Source organism: Artemia sp. Qi Xiang Cuo, chromosome 20 (genome assembly GCF_049724085.1).
Source record: "Artemia sp. Qi Xiang Cuo chromosome 20, ASM4972408v1, whole genome shotgun sequence".
Lineage (NCBI taxonomy): Eukaryota > Metazoa > Arthropoda > Branchiopoda > Anostraca > Artemiidae > Artemia > Artemia sp. Qi Xiang Cuo.
In genome coordinates, this window is record NC_142813.1 from 33,513,641 (window position 1) to 33,539,352 (window position 25,712).

Consider the following 25,712-nt stretch of genomic DNA (forward strand, 5'->3'; position numbering starts at 1 on the left):
GGAAAGGATCCAGTACCGAGCTCTTCTGGTAGTGTTAAAATCTCCCAAAGTCCCTTTTGAAAAAAATTTCAGTTAAAGCTATGTCGACACACCGTGATGAATTGTGTTTTAGATTTGGTGTCAGTATATTGGAAATTCCACAGCTTCGTGAAATCTTTTCCCCTGAGCCTCTCCCTTCGTGTCTAAGGCTCCCGCAAAATGTAACTCAACCAGAACCAAGAATTCAACCGGTACTAGCACGGTTTTATGCGATATGCAAGTAGTTTTGTTCCCTGGTTCGTCGAGATTTTTAATTCTGCACCCACTCGTCAATAATTGTATATATGTATTTTCTTTAGTTCATTATTCTTTTTATTCGCTTGACTCTGTTTAGTTTGAATCTGTGATGTTTCGAATCAATGTATATTTTTGCATGACGATGTCTATGGCTGTGGTTTTCATATGTTTTATATATTTAGTGTCTTATTATGACAACAACTACAGCTGATTGGCATGACCGTTTTTATTGCGTTTGAAAATAAAATCGTTATTTATTTATTTTTTTTCACTGATTAAGCAATGAGAAAATTGCTTGTATTATGGTTGGGATACAAAAGATAGGTCAAGTTCAATAGTTCTTAACGTTCTTTACAATTAATTCCTTTTGTAATTAAAATCGAGACAAGTACTATACCCTCACGGGTTACCAGGACATCCCTAGGGACTACTCCTTTCTTCTACTGATTCAAGAAGATTGTTTAACGGCGATTTCCTCTTTTGGTGACCAGGTGTCGTAATTTTAGGTGAAATTCCCGCCCAGGCAATATTTGGCAGGATCAGGTGTCGCAATTTTTTTGGTAAAATTCCCAGGTGTTTCAACTACTTGGAATGTGCTCTGTATAATACATAAGCTCCTGGCCCCTAGCATTTGTTTCTAGCTGGCATGATTCCCATTTTTGACAAAAGTTCAATATCCTTGGCAAGAGTTCAATGGTTTGTTTAGGTCATCTAATTTTTCAATGATAAGTTTCCTTTGTTTTTCTGCGACATCCCTCTGATGTCACGTGGCACATCCCTCTGATCTGTTTTTAGGCATCATTCCCATCCTTGGCAATAGTTTAAAGGTTAGGTCAGCTGTTTATTCTAAGACACACCCTTTTGTTTACTCTATGATATACCCCTTTGTTTTTCTACGGCATGCCCTCTGACGTCACGGTATCCCTGTTTCTAGGCAATGGATGGCAAGATTTAAAAGATTTCAGTTTTATATTATATGATTACTTGGAATGTGGTCCGTATAATACACAAGTTTTAATAATAACCTCCTAATCCCTCGCCCACGTTTCAAGAGCATGTTACACCACGCGACACACCCTCGCCATTAAAGAGTCAGATAAGTGGAGCTACCAGCCCCTCACACCTACGCAATGCAGTTACCGGTTCTATTAAAGGGAACACATTTGGCAAGACTCCATGACACACCCCTCTGGACTTCAATGACGTCATACAACTTGCCCAATTTAAAACAGACAGGTCTAATATGCTTGACGCAATTTTGCGTAACCCTACCACAGGAACCCAAGGGGGAATACCCACTTATAGCTCACACCTTACGTAATGATTGTGCAACAGTGTCACGTAATACTTTTTTTTCATTAACTTAATGACGGTACAGACTTTACGTAATGATTGCACATCCCTCACTGCCAGATAATACTATTTTATACTATTTAATACTATTTTTCAATACTATTTATTTTTTGCCCTAAAGCCTTTCTTTTTCGGCGATTCTTTTTTCGCTCAAAACCCCCAAAGCTTTTTTCATTAACTTAATGGCGGTACACATTGATGGTTCGTTTACACATTGCGGAAATCCATGCGGAAATCCGTCCGTTTCTGTTCGAACTTTGGCTAAAATAACGCTGCATTTTAAGGCAAAGATTTCAAATTATTGCAACAGCATGACCTATGTTCTTACCCCCTTCTGAAAGCTGTTGAGCAATAGAGAGCCAAATGAAACCGTTTTTCTTAGTTCTTTGACAGCCTGCGTGCGCAGGATCATAGAAGCTGAGGTAGCCTTGAACCAAAAAGATCGTAGTTTTTGATAATCCATACTCATGATTTTATTCATTTAAAAATCTTGCCAAGATTCCGTCCTGATTTGACCAAAACGTTGCGGAAAACTAGAGATTTTTTCTAGCACGAAAACAGACGGAATTTCCGCACGGAGTGCTAAATCCGCATAAATTTCCGCAATGTGTAAACAAACCATGATTGCGCATCCATCACTGCCATATAATACCATTTTAACATTTTTCACCGAAAAGCCTTTCTTTTTCTGTGTTTTATTTTTCGATCAAAACACCATTCGTTTTTTTTTCTACATATTAAGAGCTTTTAAGGAAATACTCCTTTTTCATTAAGATAAATGCATGGATATTTCACAATATCCTAACAGTATTTTCCGGCTCCCACATAGTAGCCTTTATTTTCAGAGGATGGTGTTATTGTGGCTTTAAAAGGAAAAATAATAACATGCCTAATTTAAGGAAAGATAAAGGGAGAGGACTTCAGGGGAGGGGGCACCGTCTGTGGGGGAGGAGATTCAAGCGTACATTTATTGTTATCCAGCCTCCATCCACTAAAGTACCGACCTACGCGTTGCTCGCCTCCGGGGAATTGTCCAGTCCCCCCTGAACGGTTTCTCTTAGCCAAGGGTATATTTTTCACTAAAATATCAAAAAACGGAAGAAGGTGAAGTTTTATTTCGACAAATTCTTATTTCAATCCACTCTATGCGCCGTAGGGGGAGTTTGATCTGTGTCTACTGTTTTTGGGGGACGGAGTCTGGCCATCCTACGCTTAGTGGGGGAGTTTGATCTAGGTTTACGCATTCTTGGGACGGAATCCGGGCTTCGGCTAGGCGATAAAAAATGCTAAAAAACGCTATTGCTCAAGATAACATAAAATGTAGTAATAATAGGGAAGTTATCATATAATTTCTACGGCAACCCTCTAACGTCAGAGCATCCCTGTTTCTACTGCTCAGCTAGCAAGATTCATGCCCTGCTAAAATTTCAGTCATTGATTCATTGTTTTTTCTGAAGACCCCCTGTATTTCCCATGATGAGATCTAATATGAATGATACAAGCGTATCTCACAAACAAGTCTAACAGGACCCCATGGAACTCCAGCATGCCACATACATATCCATATTGCGTATTAACGGCGATGTATATCTTAAGCAAAAATACCTAATGGGAGAGATTGGAAGATCATTATGCGAGAAGAGCAGATGTTCAAAGCGATAAAAAGTATACTTATGGTCCAGAGCAGAATGGTGCTACAAAACTGTTTTCACACTAGATCAGCTCTCCACATGACACCCCCCCCCTTGAAAACAGAGAAGCCCACCTTTCTTTGATAGTATTTGATGCTCTAAGTATGTCATCTCACAATGCTACACTATTAATCCCCCTGTGACATACCCCTATCATCGCCCCATCTCCCCAAAAACACTTCTCAGACATTTCTTGTTAAAAGTTTTATTTCAAGTAATTCATTTGGGCTTTCTCGCGAGCAATTCGACCGACAGTACAGCACTATAACTACTCTAAGCATGTCATCCCATAATGTTACACTATTAATCCCCCTGTGACATACCCCTATCTTCGCCCCATATCCCCAAAAACACTTTTCAGAAATTTCTTGTTAAAAATTTTATTTCAAGTAATTCATTTGGGCTTTCTCGCGAGCAATTCGACGGACAGTACAGCACTATAACTACTCTAAGACACCCTTCTGTCATCGCCCCATCTCCCAAAAACACTTTGCAGACATTTCTCGTTAAAAATTTTATTTTCAAGTCATTCATTCGGGTTTTCGCGAACAATTTGGCCCACAGTATCAAAATATAACTACTCCAAGACACCCCTCTGTCATCGCACCATCTCCCCAAAAACACTTTTCAGATATTTCTTGTTAAAAATTTTAATTTCAACTCATTCATTCTGGTTTTTGCGAGCAACTCGACCCACAGTATAACAATACAACCACTCTAAGACACCCTTCTACCATCGTCCCTTCTCCCCAAAAACACTTTTATGACATTTCTCGTTAAAAATTTTATTTTCAAGTCATTCATTCGGGTTTTCGCGAGCAATTTGGCCCACAGTACAGCACTATAACTATTCTAGGACCCCCCTCTGTCATCGCACCATCTCCCCAAAAACACTTTTCAGATATTTCTTGTTAAAAATTTTAATTTCAACTCATTCATTCTGGTTTTTGCGAGCAACTCGACCCACAGTATAACAATACAACCACTCTAAGACACCCTTCTACCATCGTCCCTTCTCCCCAAAAACACTTTTCATACATTTCTCGTTAAAAGTTTTATTTCAAGTCATTCATTCGGGTTTTTCGCAAGCAATTCATGCCACAGTAGAGCACTACAACTACTCTAAGACACCCCTCTTTCATCGCGCCATCTCCCAAAAACACGTTTCTGACATTTCTGGTTAAAAATTTTATTTTCAAGTCATTCATTCGGGTTTACACGAGCAATTTTGCCCACAGTATCACAATATAACTACTCTAAGTCCCCCCCTTTTTCACCGCCCCATCTCCCCACAAAACCCTTTTCAGACATTTCTCGTTAAATTTTTTTATTTTCAAGTCATTCATTCGGGTTTTCGCGAGAGATTCGGCCCACAGTAGAGCACTATAACAACTCTAAGACCCTCCTTTGTCATCACCCCATCTCCCCTAAAATACTTTTCAGATATTTCTCGTTAAAATTTTTCATTTTCAAGTCATTCATTCGGGTTTTTGCGAACAATATGGCCCACAGTAAAGCACTATAACTACTCTAAGACCCTCCTCTGTCATCACCCCATCTCCCCAAAAACACTTTTCAGACATTTCTTGTTAAAAATTTTACTTCAACTCATTCATTCGGGTTTTCACGAGCAATTTGGCCCACAATATCACAATATAAATAATCTAAGACACGCTTCTGTCATCACCTTATCTCCCCAAAAACATTTTTCAGATATTTCTTGTTAAAATTTTATTTTCAAGGCATTCATTCGGATATTTCACGAGCAACTCGGCCCACAGTTTCACAATATAACTACTCTTAGACACCCTTTTGCCACCGTCCCATCTCCCAAAAACACTTTTCACTCATTTTTTCATTGAAAAATTTTTCTACTCACTCATTCAGGTTTTCGCAAGCAATCCAGCCCACAGTACCACACTAAAACTACTCTCTAGAATCCCTACATCACCTTCCATCATCATTGTAAGCGCCTTCTAACATTTGAAACGCGCAAACACACAGACAAACACACACACCACACACACACACACACACACACACACACACACACACACACACACACACACACACACACACACACACACACACACACACACACACACACACACACACACACACACACACACACACACACACACACACACACACACACACACACACACACACACACACACACACACACACACACACACACACACACACACACACACACACACACACACACACACACACACACACACACACACACACACACACACACACACACACACACACACACACACACACACACACACACACACACACACACACACACACACACACACACACACACACACACACACACACACACACACACACACACACACACACACACACACACACACACACACACACACACACACACACACACACACACACACACACACACACACACACACACACACACACACACACACACACACACACACACACACACACACACACACACACACACACACACACACACACACACACACACACACACACACACACACACACACACACACACACACACACACACACACACACACACACACACACACACACACACACACACACACACACACACACACACACACACACACACACACACACACACACACACACACACACACACACACACACACACACACACACACACACACACACACACACACACACATAAAAGAGATGATTACCAATTAATTGTAATTGCTGTTTTGGAACATCTTATGTATTACTTAGATACCTGTAAATAAAATCCACGGCTAAACTAAGTTTCTCCGTGAAGCCGAAAAACTTCGCACACCTATAAACAATAAATTACCAGAATTAGGTTAATTTTAAATCGTAAGGCTAAACGTATGGTAGTAAACTCCTTTTAGACGGCACACGGTGCAGACCTAGTAGATAGCTTTCTAAAACAATTACGTTTGCACAAAAAAAGTTTGTCATATACACGTTCAATGCCAGATATAGTTAGGGGTAGTCTCCTTGGTATTGTTTCTCTTTACTCTACTGTAGTTATACTATATTGATATACTAGCAAACCAACCGGTAGTTGACTAGCAGATACCTCCTCTACTGGGCAGGTTGGGTCCTCGCAAGTAGGTACTCGATTCCTGTTTATTTTTGACAACCCTGGGCACAGCGCTGTATACTTTTCCTTTGAAAGTGATCTTCTTTTGCTGAGTTTCCCTCCAGTGCAACGCAACGGGGCTTGTAAGGTGCATAAAAGCTACTCGTCGGATAATATCTTTTGCTCCTTGCTTTTTCAGACAGTTCCAAGATTTGAAGCCTGTTCTACTCTTTGTCCAATGGATTCGTAGCAGCTGCACTACTCTAGGTCTGCTAGCTTAAATTGCCTAAGCGACAGACACACAATAAGTGTATGGGGGTTCAAAACGATTCGCATCACCCCTAAAGAATTTTAAACATGAGGATTCGCTGACATGAATTGTCTGAGAGTATTTCAATATATATTGGAAGACATTTGTGCATAAAAACATAATTTTATCGAATGTCAGGCTACAGATACGATTTTTTTTATTGTTTTGATAAGATTGTTTTGAAATTTTTTTTGAGAACTATTTTACAATAGTTCACTACCTTTTTTTGGCTATTTATGTTTTTCGCATTTTTGATCATCGGTTCTGCATTAGGTTGTGAATGTGGAGCTAGATTGTAAACTAGTTTCAGATACCTAGCATAAATACATCAAAAACTTTTTCATATGTTATGCAAATTTCTTAAATATCATTCAAGATATCGCAAATTCTGCAGTCCTAGGGCGAATTAAGCGAAAAAAGGAATCTGCAGTCCTCATATTTTATCGGCTATAATACAGTTAGCAAACTAAAGAAAATACGGTAAATACTATAAAGGGTTAGCGAGATCAATATTTCTTTATATAGCAAACATAAGGATGCTATTTTGAACAGCCAAATTTATTAATAAATATGTCCTCTATTAGATCACCTTTTAAATAAATGTGATCTTTTACCTTATACAAAGAAGGATGGTTGTGAAAAACAATTGTTTATTTTTTCATATAGATTAATGGCATATTCAGTACTTTCAGAGTAATTTTAGTATATCACACTTGTTATAAGATTAAATTGAAAAAACAGGCCAAACACTTTGTCAGAAGACAGGCATAAGAAGAACAAATACTTTCTTGTGAGTACCGCAACCAAGTGACCCTGATTGTTAAATGGAGAAATATTTCCTTCAACTAGGCCTGTCTGTTGTATAATACCACAAGATTGTTTTGAGATTAGTACTTGACTGGGATTATAAAAAGTAAACTTTATATTTGAAACTTGGCAGAAACTGTAAGTGGTATTCCCAACGGCACCTCTACTATACTCGCGAACACATAAGTCGTGTCTCTAAAATACCAAAATCTAGAAAACCTATTTCAATGACAGTGTCCACCCTGTTCAATTAAAGTATTTCTTATTCTATTTAAACATATGTCTCATTGTATTACATTGACATATTACTAACAAAAATATTCTAACAGGTAATTAATGAGGCACATTTTTCAAGGCTTGTCTTATGGGAACTTGCATTTGATTTTCTTCATTACTAATACCAGCTTCACTCTTCACTATTTCAATATGATCTATTGTAGTTTCTATAAATTCTTCACTAAGTTTCCCACTATTCGCTTCAATGTTAAATTTACGCTTTTCTTTTTTCTAGTTTATTTGGCTTCTTTTTACTTCTTTTTCTAAACTCTCAATTTCTTCTTTTCCATTTTAGTTTCTGCTCTAGTCACTTATTTTACCGTACTTCAGGCTATGTTTTCCAGCAATTCTGACTCTTGGTTGGTTGTTTTTCTAATTCTTCACACTTTTAGCTCTTCACGCAGATCCAGAACAGAGTTTCTAATTTTCTCTTATTCTGCGCATAAAACTTGTACTGAACCAGAAAAGATTTTAAACGGTGTCATGGGTAAATTGCAATGACAGCATGGCTCCTTTCATTATTTTGTAATTTTGATTTATCTTCTAATTATATCAAACAGTTCGTGGTAAGGAACTGTAAGTAAGGAGCGATCCGTCTCAATGGTAACCAAAACTCTAGAAAACGGGTTTTTGATACTAATAGAAACATAAAAAGAATCAGATTTCAATGTTGATTTCAAATATATAATTTTTATTAAATTTAGTCCTACCCATCAAAAGCTACGCGCCTGAGAATATTTGGCTGATTTTCAAAAAAGGAGGAAAGACCCCATAAAAGTTATAGAACCTTAATGAAAATTGCACCATCATATTCAGCGTATCAGAGAACCCTACTATAGAGGTTTCAAGCTCTTATCTACAAAAATGTGGAATTTTGCATTTATTGCCAGAAGAAAAATCACGGATGCGTTTTTTTTGTTTTTTTTTCTCCAGGGGTGATCGTATCGACCCAGTGTCCCTAGAATATCGTGAACGGGCTAATTGGAACGAAAATTAAAAGTTTTAGTGCCCTTTTTAAGGGACCAAAAAAAATGGAGGTCAACTAGGCCCCCTCCCACGCTCATTTTTTCCCCAAAGTCATCTGATCAAAATTTTGAGATAGCCATTTTGTTCAGCATGGTCAAAAATATGATAAATGTGTTTAATGACTTAATCCCCCGAAGTCCCCGGGGGGAGGGCTAAAAGTTATGAACTTTACCAAATGTTAACATATAGTATTGGTTATTGGGAAGTATACAGACGTTTCGGGAGGGTTTTTTTCTGGTAGTGAGGGGGGGAGGGGTAGGGGGGTAGGGTTGGAGGTTATGTTGGAAGATCTGTCCATGAAGGAAGTTTTCATGTTTGGAAGGGAAATTGCCATGAAGGGGGCGCCGGACTAACCAGCATTATTTATTGGTTATTGGGAAATATACAGACATTTTCAGGAAGGATATTTTTTCTGGAGGATGGGAGTGGAGGAGGGAGGTACTCGGGAGAATCTTTCCGTGGAGGTAGTTTCTTTGGCATAGGGGACATTTCTATTAAGGGAGCACTGGATTTCCAAGCATTATTTAAAAAACGATCAGAAATTAAATTTAAAAAAAACAAGTTTTTTTTCAACTGAAAATAAGAAGCAACATTAGAACTTAAAACTAACAGAAATTATAACGTATATGAGGGGTTCTCCCCCAAGTCAATACCTCGCTCTTTACGCTACAGTTTTTTTTAGTGCTTTCAAAAGAGCTATCTATTCTAACTAAACAGCCTTTGTGATTCAGGGGTTGGTGAATTAAATTTGTTTTTAACTTTTAACGTAAAGAGAGAGGTATTGACTAAAGGGAGAATCCCATCATATACGTAATAACATATACGTAATAAAAAAAAACAATAAGAAAACAAGCGATACGGCTCAATAGTGATCGAAACTTTTAAATACGGAGTTTTGATGTCAATAAATGTATCAAAAGAATGGGTTTATAATGCTGATTCTAAATATATAGATTTTATTAAGTTTAGTATTACTCATCAAAGGCTACGAGCCTGAGAAAATTTACCCGATTTTTTAAAGAGGGTGGAAACATCCCCCACAAGTGAAAGAATTTTAATGAAAATCACACTGTCAGATTCAGCGTATCAGAAAACCCTATTACACAGGTTTCAAGCTCATATCTGCAAAAATCTGCAACTTCGTATTTTTTGCTAGAAGAAAAATATACGAATATAGAAGTTATTTCCGTAAGCTAATTTGTAAATTACGTCATAACCAAATTTAGAGACATCCATTTAGCAAAAGAAAAGTAAAATTTTTATGGAAATTTTGTTTACTTATTCAATGACGGTGAGCCAAAATAAAAGTTGTATTAACTAAAAAACGATCAGAAATTTAATAAAAAAACAAGTTTTTTAAACTGAAAGTAAGGAGCCACATTAAAACTTAAAACGAACAGAAATTATTCCGTATATGAAAGGGGCTGTCCCCTCCTCAACGCCTCGCTCTTTACGCTAAAGTTTGACTTTGTCTCATAACTTTTTTTTTTAAACAATAAAAAACTTAAGCGTAAAGAGCGAAGCGTTGAGGAGGGGATAGCCCCTTTCATATACAGAATAATTTCTGTTCGTTTTAAGTTTTAATGTCGCTCCTTACTTTCAGTTTAAAAAACTTGTTTTTTTTATTTAATTTGATCTAAGAGGTGAGTCTGTTCCTTAATTAAATTTGGAAGTAAACTATATGAAAACAAAATACGGAAAATCGTAAGAGTATAGGTTTTTGATGTTGAGTAAATATATGTTGGTGCATGCGGGAACCCAAATCTAAGGGTATTAATTTAAAAAATAAAGAATTTCTTAATGAATCAAAGAATAAAGTCAAAACTGAAGGCGAACAATACCTGTTTTGCAGATTGCGCAATATTTACACAACTTGTTTATATAAACTGTATAATTATATTTTCTGATATCTATAGAATTCTACAGACCAGCACTTTACTATAAACTGAGCTTGCTTAAGTTTTTACATAATTATATTTTGGATAGAGCATCTATCTAAGTTTACAAATTATGCTTTTACTTTTTTTCAGTAGGCCAGTACACTCATATAGACTAAATACAATAAACCGAACTATTTGGTGTGACTTAGTTGTTTTGTTGACTTGCGTCATCTTTAAACGCTTATGATGCGAGTTATGAAAAATAGTATGGTATCATTCTTGAATGAAATTCAACATTTTTTAATATGCTGGACAAAAAAACATTAACAGCAGAAATACTGGAAAAAGCTGTAGCAACTTGTACAAAATCTCTACAACTTTTGTAACATCCTAGTAAAAAAGAATGGATTATTTCAGCAGCAGAATTTCCACTGTATTATACAACTAACTCAGGAATGGCAGAGTAGAAATATTCAAATTATGGAAATAGCGATTCGTCGGCTTAAGCAAGATTATGTACATCTAAAAAAAGATCCAATGCCATATATAGCTGCTGAACCACTACCGTCAAATATTCTTGAATGGCATTTTATAATACAAGGACCAGAAGATAGTCCATTTGAAGGGGGTTATTATCATGGAAAATTGGTCTTTCCTAAAGATTATCCCTACAGCCCCCCACAATTTTATATGATCACACCAAATGGAAGGTTTGCAGTAGATAGAAGTATTTGTATGTCCATGAGCGCTTATCACCCTGGTTCATGGAACCCTACTTGGACAGTTTCTACCCTCCTTGAGGGGTTTCTTAGTTTCATGCTAGATAAAAGCCCTGCACTTCATACTATAACAACCTCAGCTTATGAGAAGCACAAGATGGCTATTGACAGTTTAGATTTTAACCTGAAGAAGAGCATAGTCAAAGAACTATTCCCAGAATTGTATGATAAAATGTCAGCTGAAGTTCAAAGGAGAAAATTGAAAACTGAAAATGCAGCCAAAGTAGAATCAGTTGAATCTGGAAATCCCTTAGGTTCGCTAAATATAGCTGGAATAGCAAATTGGCTAAGAATCCGTCTTGCGAATTTTACAGTTTTAGTGCGTGATTTCATTCAATTCGTTCTCAGCCCTGCTATTAACTAACGCTTTCCTATAAAAGAACGGAAACTTAATTTTGTCACTGAGAAGTAAAAACGTCAACACCATCTAGCCATACCCGCAAAAATTCTGTACAAACTTATTAAGAAAGCTTAGTTATTAAAATTTCTTTATTTCATAATTCAAGTTTTGTCGTTTATAACCTACATTTGGACCTTAGATAAAACTATTTTCTATCCAAGAGAAGACTAAAGCCTCAGACGAGTTTCAAAATTTTTTTTGAAAATGGACGATAAAATGCAATTTTTTTCTCACAAATTCTTATTGTTCTTAGGTACATTCTCAAATGCAATGCCTTTTCTATCTATGCCAAAATCCACCATTTAAAGTAACATTAGCTTTGCTAGTGATTAATTTAGAAAACGCTTTCCACAAAGCAAGTCTTTCAAAAAAAGAGTTCCACTAAGCCAAAAAGAAGAAAAAATTTGTAAATAGCCCTCCATGTAACACTACAACAAATCAGTATTAATAACTATGTGAAAATCAGAACGAACAGAAATTACAATAAATAACCGAGTCAAACACAAAACGAGAAAAAATTAACATGAGTTTGCTGATAGCCCCGTGCCTTCTAAAGACCAGAAAAAAATTTACCCTTTGCTGAAACACTCATTTAGCGGCATGGAAAGTAAAATGATCTATTGTTTGTGCTAAATAAGCCATCCGATAGATATGACGTCAGGGTATATTTCTTAGGGGTAAATGCCCTATACGCTCTAAAACACAATTTTTGATTTTTTTTTTTACACATAAGCACAAAATTTTTCATTGCCTTTTTACCCCTGGAATTGTATTCTCCTGAGAGAAATCTTCCCAATCATCCACCTCAAATCCCCTGACTTTGGCTCCAGTAAGATGATTCACTTGTTTTGGTAGAAATGAATCCTAGGTTGAAATATGACATTTTTATTTAGGGATTTTTCTTTCCAGGTTGGTAAAAATAAAAAAAGATGTTTTCCCAGCCTAGGTAACCAAAATTTAAATTTTTAGAAAAATTTTGGGCTATAGCTTAGTGTCGGAACGTTAAATAGCTTGGCAATCATATGTTTCTTTGATACAACAACTACTAGTGCAAACATGGCACATATTTTTGGATTTTTTTTTTATTTGGTAAATGAAAATCGTTTTAGTTTAGAGATGAAAATTTTAAAAGTATCCAGAAAATAAGAGATAAATTGACATTTATTTTGTTAAATGTTAAATTCGAAAGTTTCTTTGACAAATATAAGCTGTTTATATGAGGATCATACATTTTAATTATCATCAGTTTAAAATAAGCTAATTTTAAACTTTATTTTAAACTCATTTTGAAAATATTTTTTGTGTGGTACTTTAATTGAAAAAAAAGACTTTGTGTTGGGCTAGAAATTGGGCTATTGCAAAAGAAACATTGAATCTACATTGACACATAACGCAGACACTATATAAACACATAAGAAATATATAATTCAGAGTATATATTAACACATAAGGAGTGGTTGGAGATCGTGGGATGGTGGGGGGGAGGTATTTGTGCAGTGGAAGTGCCTTCAAATATTTCAATTGGAATTTTTTACATTTCTAGAAAGTAAAAATTGTTTTTCTAACAGATTAACATCTCAATAGTACCAATTGTAGAATGATACAAAGCCAGATGTATTTTCACTGAAAACAATTTTGAAAAGGGTTCAATTTCCACACCTAGGGCTAGGGCGAATCGTTTCCAGCAAAGCGTTTATTTATTATTTTTTTTTTTATTTAACTCTCAGCTAATTTTTTTAACATATTTTCTAAATAAATTAAATAATTTAAAAACAGAGCAAGTCCCTTAAATAATTTATTAAGCACAGAAGGAGAAAGAATAGGGTGAGATATATTACCGCAGGATTGTTTTGAGATTAGTATCTGGCTGGGATTATAAAAAGCAAACTTTATATTTGAAACTTGGCACAAACTGTAAGTGGAATTAAAAGTGATTTAATAGAACAACCAAATAAATGAACAAGATATTTTATCCTTTTCAGCCAACTCGTTGACATTTTAAGACCATTCTTGTCAAAATAAATTAGCACCAGTAAGGGAACCATCTTCACCAACCATCTTCCGAAATTTATGTCTGGCTCGTAAAACGTAACGAAAATGCATATTGACAAATTTCTAATGCGGTTTCAAAAGTTTTGGCCCTAGTTTCAAATTAGGCCCAGATTTTGAACAGAAAAAACTTTTGAAACCGCATTAAAAATTTGTTAATATGCATTTTTGTTACGTTTTACGAGCCAGACATAAATTTCAGATGGGGAGTTCAAGCCCCCCCCCCCTAAGCAATGGTATGTAAAACTGTGTGTCTCCTATATACATGACTATACTGTTCATCAACAGTATAGTCAGAACAACAATATGCGGCAAAGTAATTGTTGTTCGTTTAGTAGATTTGTTCCGTGTTTTAAATGATTTCACCTTGCTGTATATGACAACTATACCTCCAAATATTTCTTTAGAAAACATTCCGATGATTGTTACGAGATAACAGAGAATTTTAAATGTTATTATTTTCCGAGTTTAATTGAGAAAATGAAAAGACATTGGTTATGCAATTTTATTCCAGTTCTGTTTTTTTTTCTTTATCAACACTTTTATGGTGTAATTTTACCTGTCTGAAAATTTCAAATGATTTTGCTATTTATTATTTTTCAAGCTAATATTTTAGCAAGTTTTGAAAGCCGCAGATTAATAAAAATATTTACATCGATGTAGTGCACTAAACCTTAGTTCCTATATCTGGTTTCCACTCCATGTTGCACGGTGGAAACACAGTCATGTGTTTCATCATTCATCATTCATCATTTAACATACGGTTCTCGAAGACTTCTTCTTGCCACTGTTGATATTTATGCCAATATTCTGTTGGAGGTTCATCATTGTTGTAAAATCTACACGCATCTTTACTTGTAAGATTTATTGCGCTATAAAAAGATGTATATACTTAGTAAATCAGACTTGTCAAAAAAGCCTCCCGAACACCAGGCATAGAAACAAAAGAGAACTGTATCTGTAATTTTTTTTAGATGCATCCTACCTAATTTTCAATCAGCACAGTTGACCAGCTCAATATTACCATCGAGCTGCCAACTGAAGACGAAATTCTGAATGCAGAAAAACAACCTGAATAATTTTTGGATCATCAGGCGGTGATCTCCACAAATAAAGTTCTAAAGTACTCATTGGCTACGTGAATTGTCTATTCAAAAGAAATCTTCCGAGCCATCTGAACTGCAGCCAAGTTATCCGCGGATTGACACCACGGTACGCTCGTAAAGATATTTAATAGGGATGACGCAACGATATACAGCTGGGTCAGGTATGTGTGGAAACAGTCGCTCATTGACAGTAGTAGTTCATTGTCATCTTATGGAACGCATAAGACATCTGCTTATTTTTTATACGGTTTAACCTAACTTCTTCTGTGTAGGGGATCAAGTATTCAAACATTATTTTTCAATCACTAATTAAATACCTATTTACGGGTATGGTGTTCATTTCATATACTATATGCTGTGGCTACTGGTTGTCTAAAATAGAAATAAGTTTGGTCGCAGCGTGATTTTTTACAAGTGAAATTTTGTAAATATAATGTGCCTGCTATGAGCCTGCTAAGTCAGGATGGAATATAAAACTTTATTATTTATTACAGGAATAACTTATTACGTCTTGTCCAATTCGTACTTTCATTTTTAGTCTTCAAAAACATAATTTTTTTAGTTAACAGGTAAGAAAAATACTGTTACCTTATGGGGCCGCAATTGAACGCACAATTGTTATGTTGAAAAATTTGGTTTTAATTTACTTTTGTAATTTGAATTGCTATAAGGTTGTAGATAAAAGAATAGAACTGATTTCCAAAAGCATTGTGCTATGGATTAGGTCACTTGCTTATTTTTGATGGATAAATGAATTACGCTGTATACTTGTAGAACGGGTTTCATTTCCAGTTTTGGGGGTGCTAGAACCTTTGGATTTGGATCTCTACTGCCAGGTATTAAGACAAATTTGCCCTGAATTTATGCAGTTTGAACTTGATTTCACCGAACTTTTTCCCTTGAATTGGAGGTATTTATGGTGCTATGGATGGAAAGGCTAAAATATAAGTCTTTTTTTGGCTTTACACTTTAGATAGCCGTTGCATTTCGCAGACGTCAGATTAGTTACGGACACTTCCGGATTATATAGTAAGAAGGGCCAGACACAGAAAAGAAAAAATCAACGAAATCAACAAAGACAAATGGATAAAAATCAATAAGAGCAAAACCATAATATTGTTAATTCCAAGTTCAAGAGATTTTAATTAAATTCAGATTTGCTTAGAGCTAGAAAACCCCATCCTTCCCTCAGATTTGTAGGGAAGGGGGTACCAGCACAGGCGATATATAATTTATGCATGTTTTCATGGTTTTTCTCACTGAGAATGAAAAAACATGGTTTTTCTCCCTGTGGATGTTTTTTCATGGTTTTTCTCACTTTGATATTTTAAAAGGATTTTGTCAATGTTTGATGGATGTCAACATAAGTTCAACAACATTCATGGATGTAGACATCTGGTTATTGTTAGTAGTAGTTACCTAGTATAAGGTTTCAGGGGTACATGAAACGGTACAAGAAATGGGGCAAGATAATAGTGTATGCAATACGAAGGGTACATGAATTGCGCATGAAAAACCCATAACTTTGACACTGTATTTACACGTGAACATTTTGAAAAGCTGTATTAAGAATTGTTTGACGTGCAAATTGCCAAAAAAATTAAGTTTTGAGGAGATTACATTCCTTGGCACCTTTTCATGTTTTCAATCAGATGGGTTTTGAAAGCACAGCGTGTAAATGGGTGTAGGCTTTGTTATTTAAAAATTTAGACTCTACAATCAGAATTCTTTGTTTGACATTTGCAAAAAAAAGGGTTTAGAATTTGCAAATTTGATCCTATTAAGGTGGAAAAAAAGAGTTCAGCATTTACGAATACTTCAGAGCCGACTTGCTAGCAAAAACCCGTGTGATTGACTTGAAATAAAAAATTTAAACAAGAAATGGCTGAAAAGTGTTTTCTTTGGGGGGGAGGAGAAGGGTTGATTGTATACTGTATAATACACAAGTGATTTCTGGACAGTGTTGTCAGTTTAAAATATACTTCGATTTGTTGTCAATTTAAAATAGTTTAGAAAAAAAAATTTAACAAGAAATTTCTGAAAAGTCTTTTGGGGGGAGATGGGTTGATTGTGTACTGTATAATACACAAGTGATTTTTGGAAAATGATGTCAATTTTTAAAATATACTTCGATGTGTTGTCAATTTAAAATAGTTTAGAAATAAAAATTTTAACAAAAAATGGCTGCAAAAGAGTTTTGGGGGGAGATGGGTTGATTGTGTACTGTATAATACACAAGTGATTTTTGGACAGTATTGTCAATTTAAAATATACTTCGATGTGTTGCCAATTTAAAATAGTTAAGAAATAAAAAAATTTAAAACGAAATGGCTTAAAAGTGTTTTTTTTTGGGGGGGGGGGGAGATGGGTTGATTGTGTACTGTATAATACACAAGTGATGTTTTTGGACAGTGATGTCAATTTTTAAAATATACTTCAATGTATTGTCAATTTAAAATAGTTTAGAAATAAAAAATTTTAACAAGAAATGGCTGAAAAGCGTTTTGGGGGGAGATGGGTTGATTGTGTACTGTATAATACACAAGTGATTTTTGGAGTGATGTCAATTTTTAAATTATACTTCGATATGTTGTCAATTTAAATTAGTTTAGAAATAAAAATTTTAACAAGAAAAAGCTGAAAAGTGTTTTGGCGGGAGATGGGTTGATTGTGTACTGTATAATACACAAGTGATTTTTGGACAGTGTTGTCAATTTAAAATATACATCGATGTGTTGTTAATTTAAAATATTTAAGAAATAAAAAAAATAACAAGAAATGGCTGAAAAGTATTTTGGGGGGGGGGGGAGATTGGTTGATTGTGTACTGTATAATACACAAGTGATGTTTGGACAGTGTTGCCAATTTAGAATACACTTCAATGTGTTGTCAATTTTGAATAGTTAAGAAATAAAAAAAATTAACAAGAAATTGCCGAAAAATGTTTTTTTTGGGGGGAGGTAGATGGGTTGATTGTTTACTGTATAATACACAAGTGATTTTTGGACAATGTTTTCTATTTAAAATATACTTCGATGTGTTGCCAATTTAAAATAGTTCAGAAATAAAAAAAATAACAAGAAATTACTGAAAAGTGTTTTTGGCGGGAGATGGGTTGATTGTATACTTTATAATACACAAGTGATTTTTGGACAGTGTTGTCAATTTAAAATATACTTCGATGTGTTGTCAATTTAAAATAGTTTAGAAATAAAAAAAATTTAATAAGAAATGGCAGAAATGTGTTTTTGGGGGGAGATGGGTTGATTGTAAACTGTATAATACACAAGTGATTTTTGGATAATGTTTTCAATTTAAAATATACTTCGATGTGTTGTCAATTTAAAATAGTTAAAAATAACAAAATTTTAACAGGAAATTTCTGAAAAGTGTTTTGGGGGGAGATGGGTTGATTCTGTACTGTATAATACACAAGTGATTTTTGGACAGTGTTGTCAATTTAAAATATACTTCGATGTGTTGTCAATTTAAAATAGTGAAGAAATAAAAAAAAATTAACAAGAATTGGCTGAAAAGTGTTTTGGGGGGGGGGAGATGGGTTGATTGTGTACTGTATAATACACAAGTGATGTTTGGAGAGTATTGTCAATTTAAAATATACTTCGATGTGTTGTCAATTTAGAATAGTCAAGAAATAAAAAAAATTAACAAGAAATGGCTGAAAAGTGTTTTGGGGAGTGGGGGTGATGATGGAGTGGATGTCTTAGACTAGTTATAGTGCTGTACTGTGGTACGAATTGCTTGTGAAAAACCCAAATGAATTATTTGAAAATAAAGTTTTAACAAGAAATGTCTGAAGAGCATTTTTTTGGGGGGAGGGTGGGGGCGATGATTGAGTGGATGTCTTAGACTAGTTATAGTGCTGTACTCTGGCATGAATTACTTTTGAAAACCCGGATGAATTAATTGAAAATAAATTTTTAACAAGAAATGTCTGAAAAGTATGTTTTTGGGGGGAATCTGAGCTAATTAAGGTTTTTGACCGTAAACTCTAGTTTTTTGCAAGGAAATTATGGAAAATACAATTCTCTGGTTCAAATGTGAAACTTATGTCCTTTTTAGGATCGAAAAAATATAACTATTTCTGTAAAATCTGAGTTAATAAGGGTTTTTGACCGTAAACTATAGTTTTTTGCAAGAAAATTATGGAAAATACAATTTTCTGGATCAAATGTGAAACTTAAGTCCCTTTTTGGATCGAAAAAATAAACTATTTCTGTACAATCTGAGCTAATAAGGGTTTTTGACCGGCAACTATAGTTTTTTGTAAGAAAATTATGGAAAATACAATTCTCTGGTTCATAGATGAAACTTAAGTCCATTTTTGGATCGAAAAATAAAACTATTTCTGTAAAATCTGAACTAATAATTCAATATTTTTTTCATAAAAACTAACTATTTTTTTTAAACTTTGAAATTTTTCAACTTTATTTATTTTTTTCTTTTTGTATATATCTTATTTTGTCAAAATATGCTTACGGTTCTAACAATTGTGCTCTATGATTGGTCAGAGACACGATGTGGCTTTCTCACTGGTATTCTATGAACGGTTATCGACACTACCTAGTCTATTGCATGTATTAAAACAGTATTTTTACGCAGTGGAACGATAAACGCGTAAGTCATGTCTCTAAAAAAAAGTGAAGATGGAACATTTTAATAGAGTGTGTTCACATAACAAGGTTATTGTAGCATTGAATGCCAACAAGGAGAAGTATTTAAACTATGAAAAAAGTACAAGTGGCTGCACTATTGGAAATGTGTGCATGTATTGTCATGACAGTAAGGAATTAAATTTCTTTGGAATACCGAAAAAATTCAACTCTTATGATATTGGTTATGCGAGATTGAGATCTCCAGAGATGATTGCACTCAAAGAGAATGCTAACATAAAAATAATTGTTGATGATAGAGGACAACTCCTTGCTACTATTACGGTTACGTGCTTGCTACTATTACGGTTACCTTGCTACTATACTTGCTACGGTTACGTGCGCGTACGTAACCCCGTCTATTTTTTTTCATTTTTCCTGAATTAAATCTCTGTATTGTATATCCAAGAGGTGAATAATCCCGAAATAAGGGGTTGTTAGCTCCCTCCCTCAATACACATTTTTTAAAAAACTACACCAGAGCGGTATTTTCTACCATTTTTGCCACAAAGTAACAGAACCAAGAGGATGAAAATTCCAAGATACCCAATTGTATGTCTATGGTGTAAGCCTCAAATGAGGGGCTTTTTGCTCCCTCCTCCATACACAATTTTTAAAAACTACATCAGAGTGGTATTTTCTGGTATTTTTCCCACTCAGTAACAAAACCAAGGGAATTGTCTCCGGCGCGCCGGAGACCAATGAAAAATCTCAAAAATTCATCTGGTCTTGATTTCAACTCCTAACTTAAACAGCAAGGCATTAGATAGTCACTCATTCTCATTCTATTAAAAAAAAATGTACCAGTTTTGCATCTCTAACCGATGAAAAATAAAAAAAAGTCCTCTTATCGTGATTTACCCAGTCAATTTAAACTGCCCGGCCCCCGCGCCGGAGGGGGGCATTAAATAGTGGAATTCATGAATAATTTTCTTTGCCTTGGAGACATTGAAAATTGTTTGTGATAAAAAAGAGAGAAAAAAAGGAATTGTCCGGTTTTCAAGACTTGCCAGTTTATTGCATGTATTAAATCAGAAGATGTTTTCTGTGAAACTACTGCAGTTTCTATAAGAATGGATTGGATTTTTATCCAACATCAAAATCAAATAGTCAACTTTTTCCTATGCATGCGAGAAAAGCAAGTTGATGTACAACTTAATCACTCTTATACTTAGATTTTGTGAAATTGCTGTATTGTCTGTCTAGGAAACAACTTCAATCGATAATGAATGCTAAAAGAGAGTTTCTTCAATTTTTTCATAATTTCCTGTAATAAAATTTCTGTATTGTGTATCCAAGAGATGAATTCAAAAAAGAGTTTGTTACTTACTAACTTACCTACTTCCTACTTACTTGCAATTTTTTCATAATGACATAATGACATATCCAATAACGGATGTTGATAAAGAATTTATTCATTCTGATACCTTGATTTTGTCAATGTTACCCCATGTGTCTAACAATAGATGTATGCAAATTCCTTTTCTCACATCTCCGATGTTTTAATAGACATTCTAAGCTTTTGATATGCTAGCTTACTCTAAAAATAATGAACACATAACAATGTAATGCATAATATATTTTTAATGAAATAATTCTATGTAGAATATTAACACAATATTATATTATGATGCATAGTCATACTTACGTTCACTCGAAAACCTTAAAATTTAGTAAATTGTCAAACGGTGTCAAAATGTAACCTCTTAGTTTAACTGAGGTATTGGAACTTTCATCTACGCCGAACAAAAAATAATAACTAGTTGAAGTTGTGTTAAAATTCTTCATCAACATGAAATCAAAAACATGAAAATTAAAAATTTTAATGCGTATTTCAATGAAATAATAGCCTTCTTAACAATTTGATGTCGATAAACAGTGGAAATTGGTTTTCTTCAGTATTGTTTGTGAATAATTAAAGATGGACTGACCAAAAAAAACATTTCGAAACTAAAGAAAACCTTAAAATTTAGTAGATTGTCAAACAATATCAAAATGTAATCTCTTATATTAACTGAGGTATTGGACCTTTCATCTATGCCGAACAAAAAAAAACTAAATCTTTTGGAAACAGCCTCTATTTTCTGTCTGTTTTTAAGTTTTGATGTTGCTCCTAACTTTCAGTTGAAGCAACGATATTCCAATTCTTGAATTTCACGAAAGAAATTCAAAATGAACTTTTGAAAAATTAAAAGAATGTAACTGTGATAAGGTAAAGCACAACAAAACACTACTGAAATACTCCAACTCTTGCATTTCAATGAAAGAAATTCAAAATGAACTGTGAAAATCATCAGAATGTAACCGTGACAGGGTAAAGCACAACAAAACACTATTGAAATAATCCAACTCTTACATTTCACGACAGAAATTCAAAATGAACTTCGAAAAATCAAGAGAATGTAACTGTAACAAGTTAAAGCACAACAAGTCACTACTGAAATATTCCAACTCTTGCATTTCAACGAGAGAAATCCAAAGTGAACTTTGAAAAATCATGAGAATGTAGCTGTGACAAGGTAAACCACGACAAGACACTACTAAAATATTCCAATTCTTGCATTTCACGAAAGAAATTCAAACGGAATCAGGCAACTAAGTCTCTCAAATCCCCTTAAAGCTCTTTTAAAAGATACAGAAACTACTTATTTCACACAAAAATTTCCCAGAGCCCCCCTCCATGGAAAGATCCTCCCACCTAACCCCCAACCCCCCTCACTGGACTTGGGAAGGCATAGGGGTTTTGCCCCCCACTTTTATCCTAATTTCTACTCGTTTTGAGTTTGACTCGATTATTTATTGTAATTTCTTTTTGGTTTGGGTTTCATTTATTTATAGATGCTGATTAGTGGTAGTTTTTTTAAATAAACTCGATGTTTCTCTATGATTCAATCCCATCGTCCCCCCTTGATCAACTTGGGGAAAGTTCAAATAGAATCGTTATAAATATTGATATTAGTGTCTGAGTATTTTCGGTTTTCCCTCCAAAATTGACCCCTCCCCTCTCCTGTCCTCAGAAATGTGGGAACGAAGGGCCTCTGAGCCTTTCCTTAAGGCAGACCCCGTTTGTTTTCGATTCTGAGTATTTTTGATTTTCCCTCAAAAATTGACCCCCATCGTGTCTCTGACCAATCATAGAGCACAATTGTTAGAACCATAAGCATATTTTGACATTTTAAGATATGTACAAAGAGAGAAAAATAAATAAAGTTGAAAAATGTTAATGAATCCTAAATCTTTTGGAAACAGCTTCTTTTTTCTGTCCGTTTTTAAGTTTTGATGTTGCCCCTTACTTTCAGTTGAAGAAACGATAATCCAATTCTTGCATTTCACGAAAGAAATTCAAAATACACTTTTGAAAAATTAAGAGAATGTAACTGTGATAAGGTAAAGTACAACAAAACACTACTGAAATATTCCAACTCTTGCATTTCAATGAAAGAAATTCAAAATGAACTATGAAAATCATCAGAACGTAACCGTGAGAAGGTAAAGCACAACAAAACATCACTGAAATCTTCCAACTCTTGCATTTAATGACAGAAATTCAAAATGAACTTCGAAAAATCAAGAGAATGTAACTGTGAAAAGGTAAAGCACAACAAGTCACTACTGAAATATTCCAACTCTTGCATTTCAACGAAAGAAATCCAAAATGAACTTTGAAAAATCATGAGAATGTAGCTGTGACAAGGTAAACCACGACAAGACACTACTGAAATATTCCAATTCTTGCATTTCACGAAAGAAATTCAAACAGAATCAGGCAACTAAGTCTCTCAAATCCCCTTAAAGCTCTTTTAAAAGATACAGAAACTACTTATTTAACACAAAAATCTCCCAGAGCTCCCCCTCCATGGAAAGATCCTCCCACCTAACCCCAACCCCAAACCCCAACACACACACTGGCCTTGGGAAGACATAGGGGTTTTGCCCCCCAACTTATCTTAATTTCTGCTCGTTTTGAGTTTGACTCGATTATTCATTGTAATTTCTTTTCGGTTTGGGTTTCATTTATTTATAGATGCCGATTAGTGGTAGTTTTTTTTTAAATGATTTTGATGTTTCTCTATGATTCAATCCCATCGTCCCCCTTGATCCACTTGGAGAAAGTTCAAATAGAATCGTTACAAATAAGCTACAGATCCCGTTTATTTTCGATTCTGAGTATTTTTGATTTTCCCTCCAAAATTGACCCCCATCGTGTCTCTGACCAATCGTAGAGCACAATTGTTAGAACCATAAGCATATTTTGACATTTTAAGATATGTACAAAAAGAAAAAAAAAAGTTGAAAAATGTTAATGAATCCTAAATCTTTTGGAAACAGCCTCTATTTTCTGTCCATTTTTAAGTTTTGATGTTGCTCCTTACTTTCAGTTGAAGAAACGATATTCCAATTCTTGCATTTCACGAAAGAAATTCAAAATGAACTTTTGAAAAATTAAGAGAATGTAACTGTGATAAGGTAAAGCACAACAAAACACTACTGAAATATTCCAACTCTTACATTTCAATGAAAGAAATTCAAAATGAACTATGAAAATCATCAGAATGTAACCGTAACAGGGTAAAGCATAACAAAACACTACTGAAATATTCCAACTCTTGCATTTCAATGAAAGAAATTCAAAATGAACTAAGAAAATCATCAGAATGTAACCGTAACAGGGTAAAGCACAACAAAACACTACTGAAATATTCCAACTCTTGCATTTCACGACAGAAATTCGAAATGAACTTCGAAAAATCAAGAGAATGTAACTGTGACAAGGTAAAGCACAACAAGTCACTACTGAAATATTCCAACTCTTGCATTTCAACGAAAGAATCCAAAGTGAACTTTGAAAAATCATGAGAATGTAGCTGTGATAAGGTAAACCACGACAAGACACTGCTGAAATATTCCAATTCTTGCATTTCACGAAAGAAATTCAAACGGAATCAGGTAACTAAGTCTCTCAAATCCCCTTAAGGCTCTTTTAAAAGATGCAAAAACTAATTATTTAACACAAAAATTTCCCAGAGCCCCCCCCCCCTCCATGGAAAGATTCTCCCACCTAACCCCCAACCCCCCACACTGGCCTTGGGAAGGCATAGGGGTTTCGCCCCCCAACTTATCTTAATTTCTGCTCGTCTTGAGTTTGACTCGATTATTTATTGTAATTTCTTTTCGGTTTGGGTTTCATTTATTTAAAGATGCTGATTAGTGGTAATTTTTTTTTTAAATAAACTCAATGTTTCTGTATGATTCAATCCCATCTTCCCCCTTGATCCACTTGGAGAAAGTTCAAATAGAATCGTTACAAATATTGATATTAGTATCTGAATATTTTTTGTTTTCCCTCTAAAATTAACCCATCCCCTCTCCTGCCCTCAGAAATGGGGGAACGAAGAGCCTCTGAGCCTTCCTTTGAGGCAGACTCCGTTTATTTTTGATTCTGAGTATTTTTATTTTCCCTCCAAAATTGACCCCCATCGTGTCTCTGACCAATCATAGAGCACAATTGTTAGAACCATAAGCATATTTTGACATTTTAAGATATGTACAAAAAGAAAAAAATAAATAAAGTTGAAAAATGTTAATGAATCCTAAATCTTTTGGAAACAGCCTCTATTTTCTGTCCGTTTTTCAGTTTTGATTTTGCTCCTTACTTTCAGCTGAAGAAACGATAATCCAATTCTTGCATTTCACGAAAGAAATTCAAAATGAACTTTTAAAAAATTAAGAGAATGTAACTGTGATAAGGTAAAGCACAACAAAACACTACTGAAATATTCCAACTCTTGCATTTCAATGAAAGAAATTCAAAATGAACTATGAAAATCATCAGAATGTAACCGTAACAGGGTAAAGCATAACAAAACACTACTGAAATATTCCAACTCTTGCATTTCACGACAGAATTTCAAAATGAACTTCAAAAAATCAAGAGAATGTAACTATGACAAGGTAAAGCACAACAAGTCACTACTGAAATATTCCA

The 25,712-nt window shown here is 34.7% G+C and overlaps 1 protein-coding gene and 1 pseudogene across 1 annotated transcript in view; both read left to right on the forward strand.

The window, feature by feature from the left end:
• The window catches only part of LOC148940122 (protein disulfide-isomerase-like), a 281,993-nt gene that overhangs the window by 182,937 nt on the left and 73,344 nt on the right, over window positions 1–25,712 (forward strand). The gene's annotated exons all lie outside the window — the stretch shown is intronic.
• On the forward strand, window positions 11,069–11,862 carry LOC148940124 (ubiquitin-conjugating enzyme E2 J2 pseudogene; annotated as a pseudogene).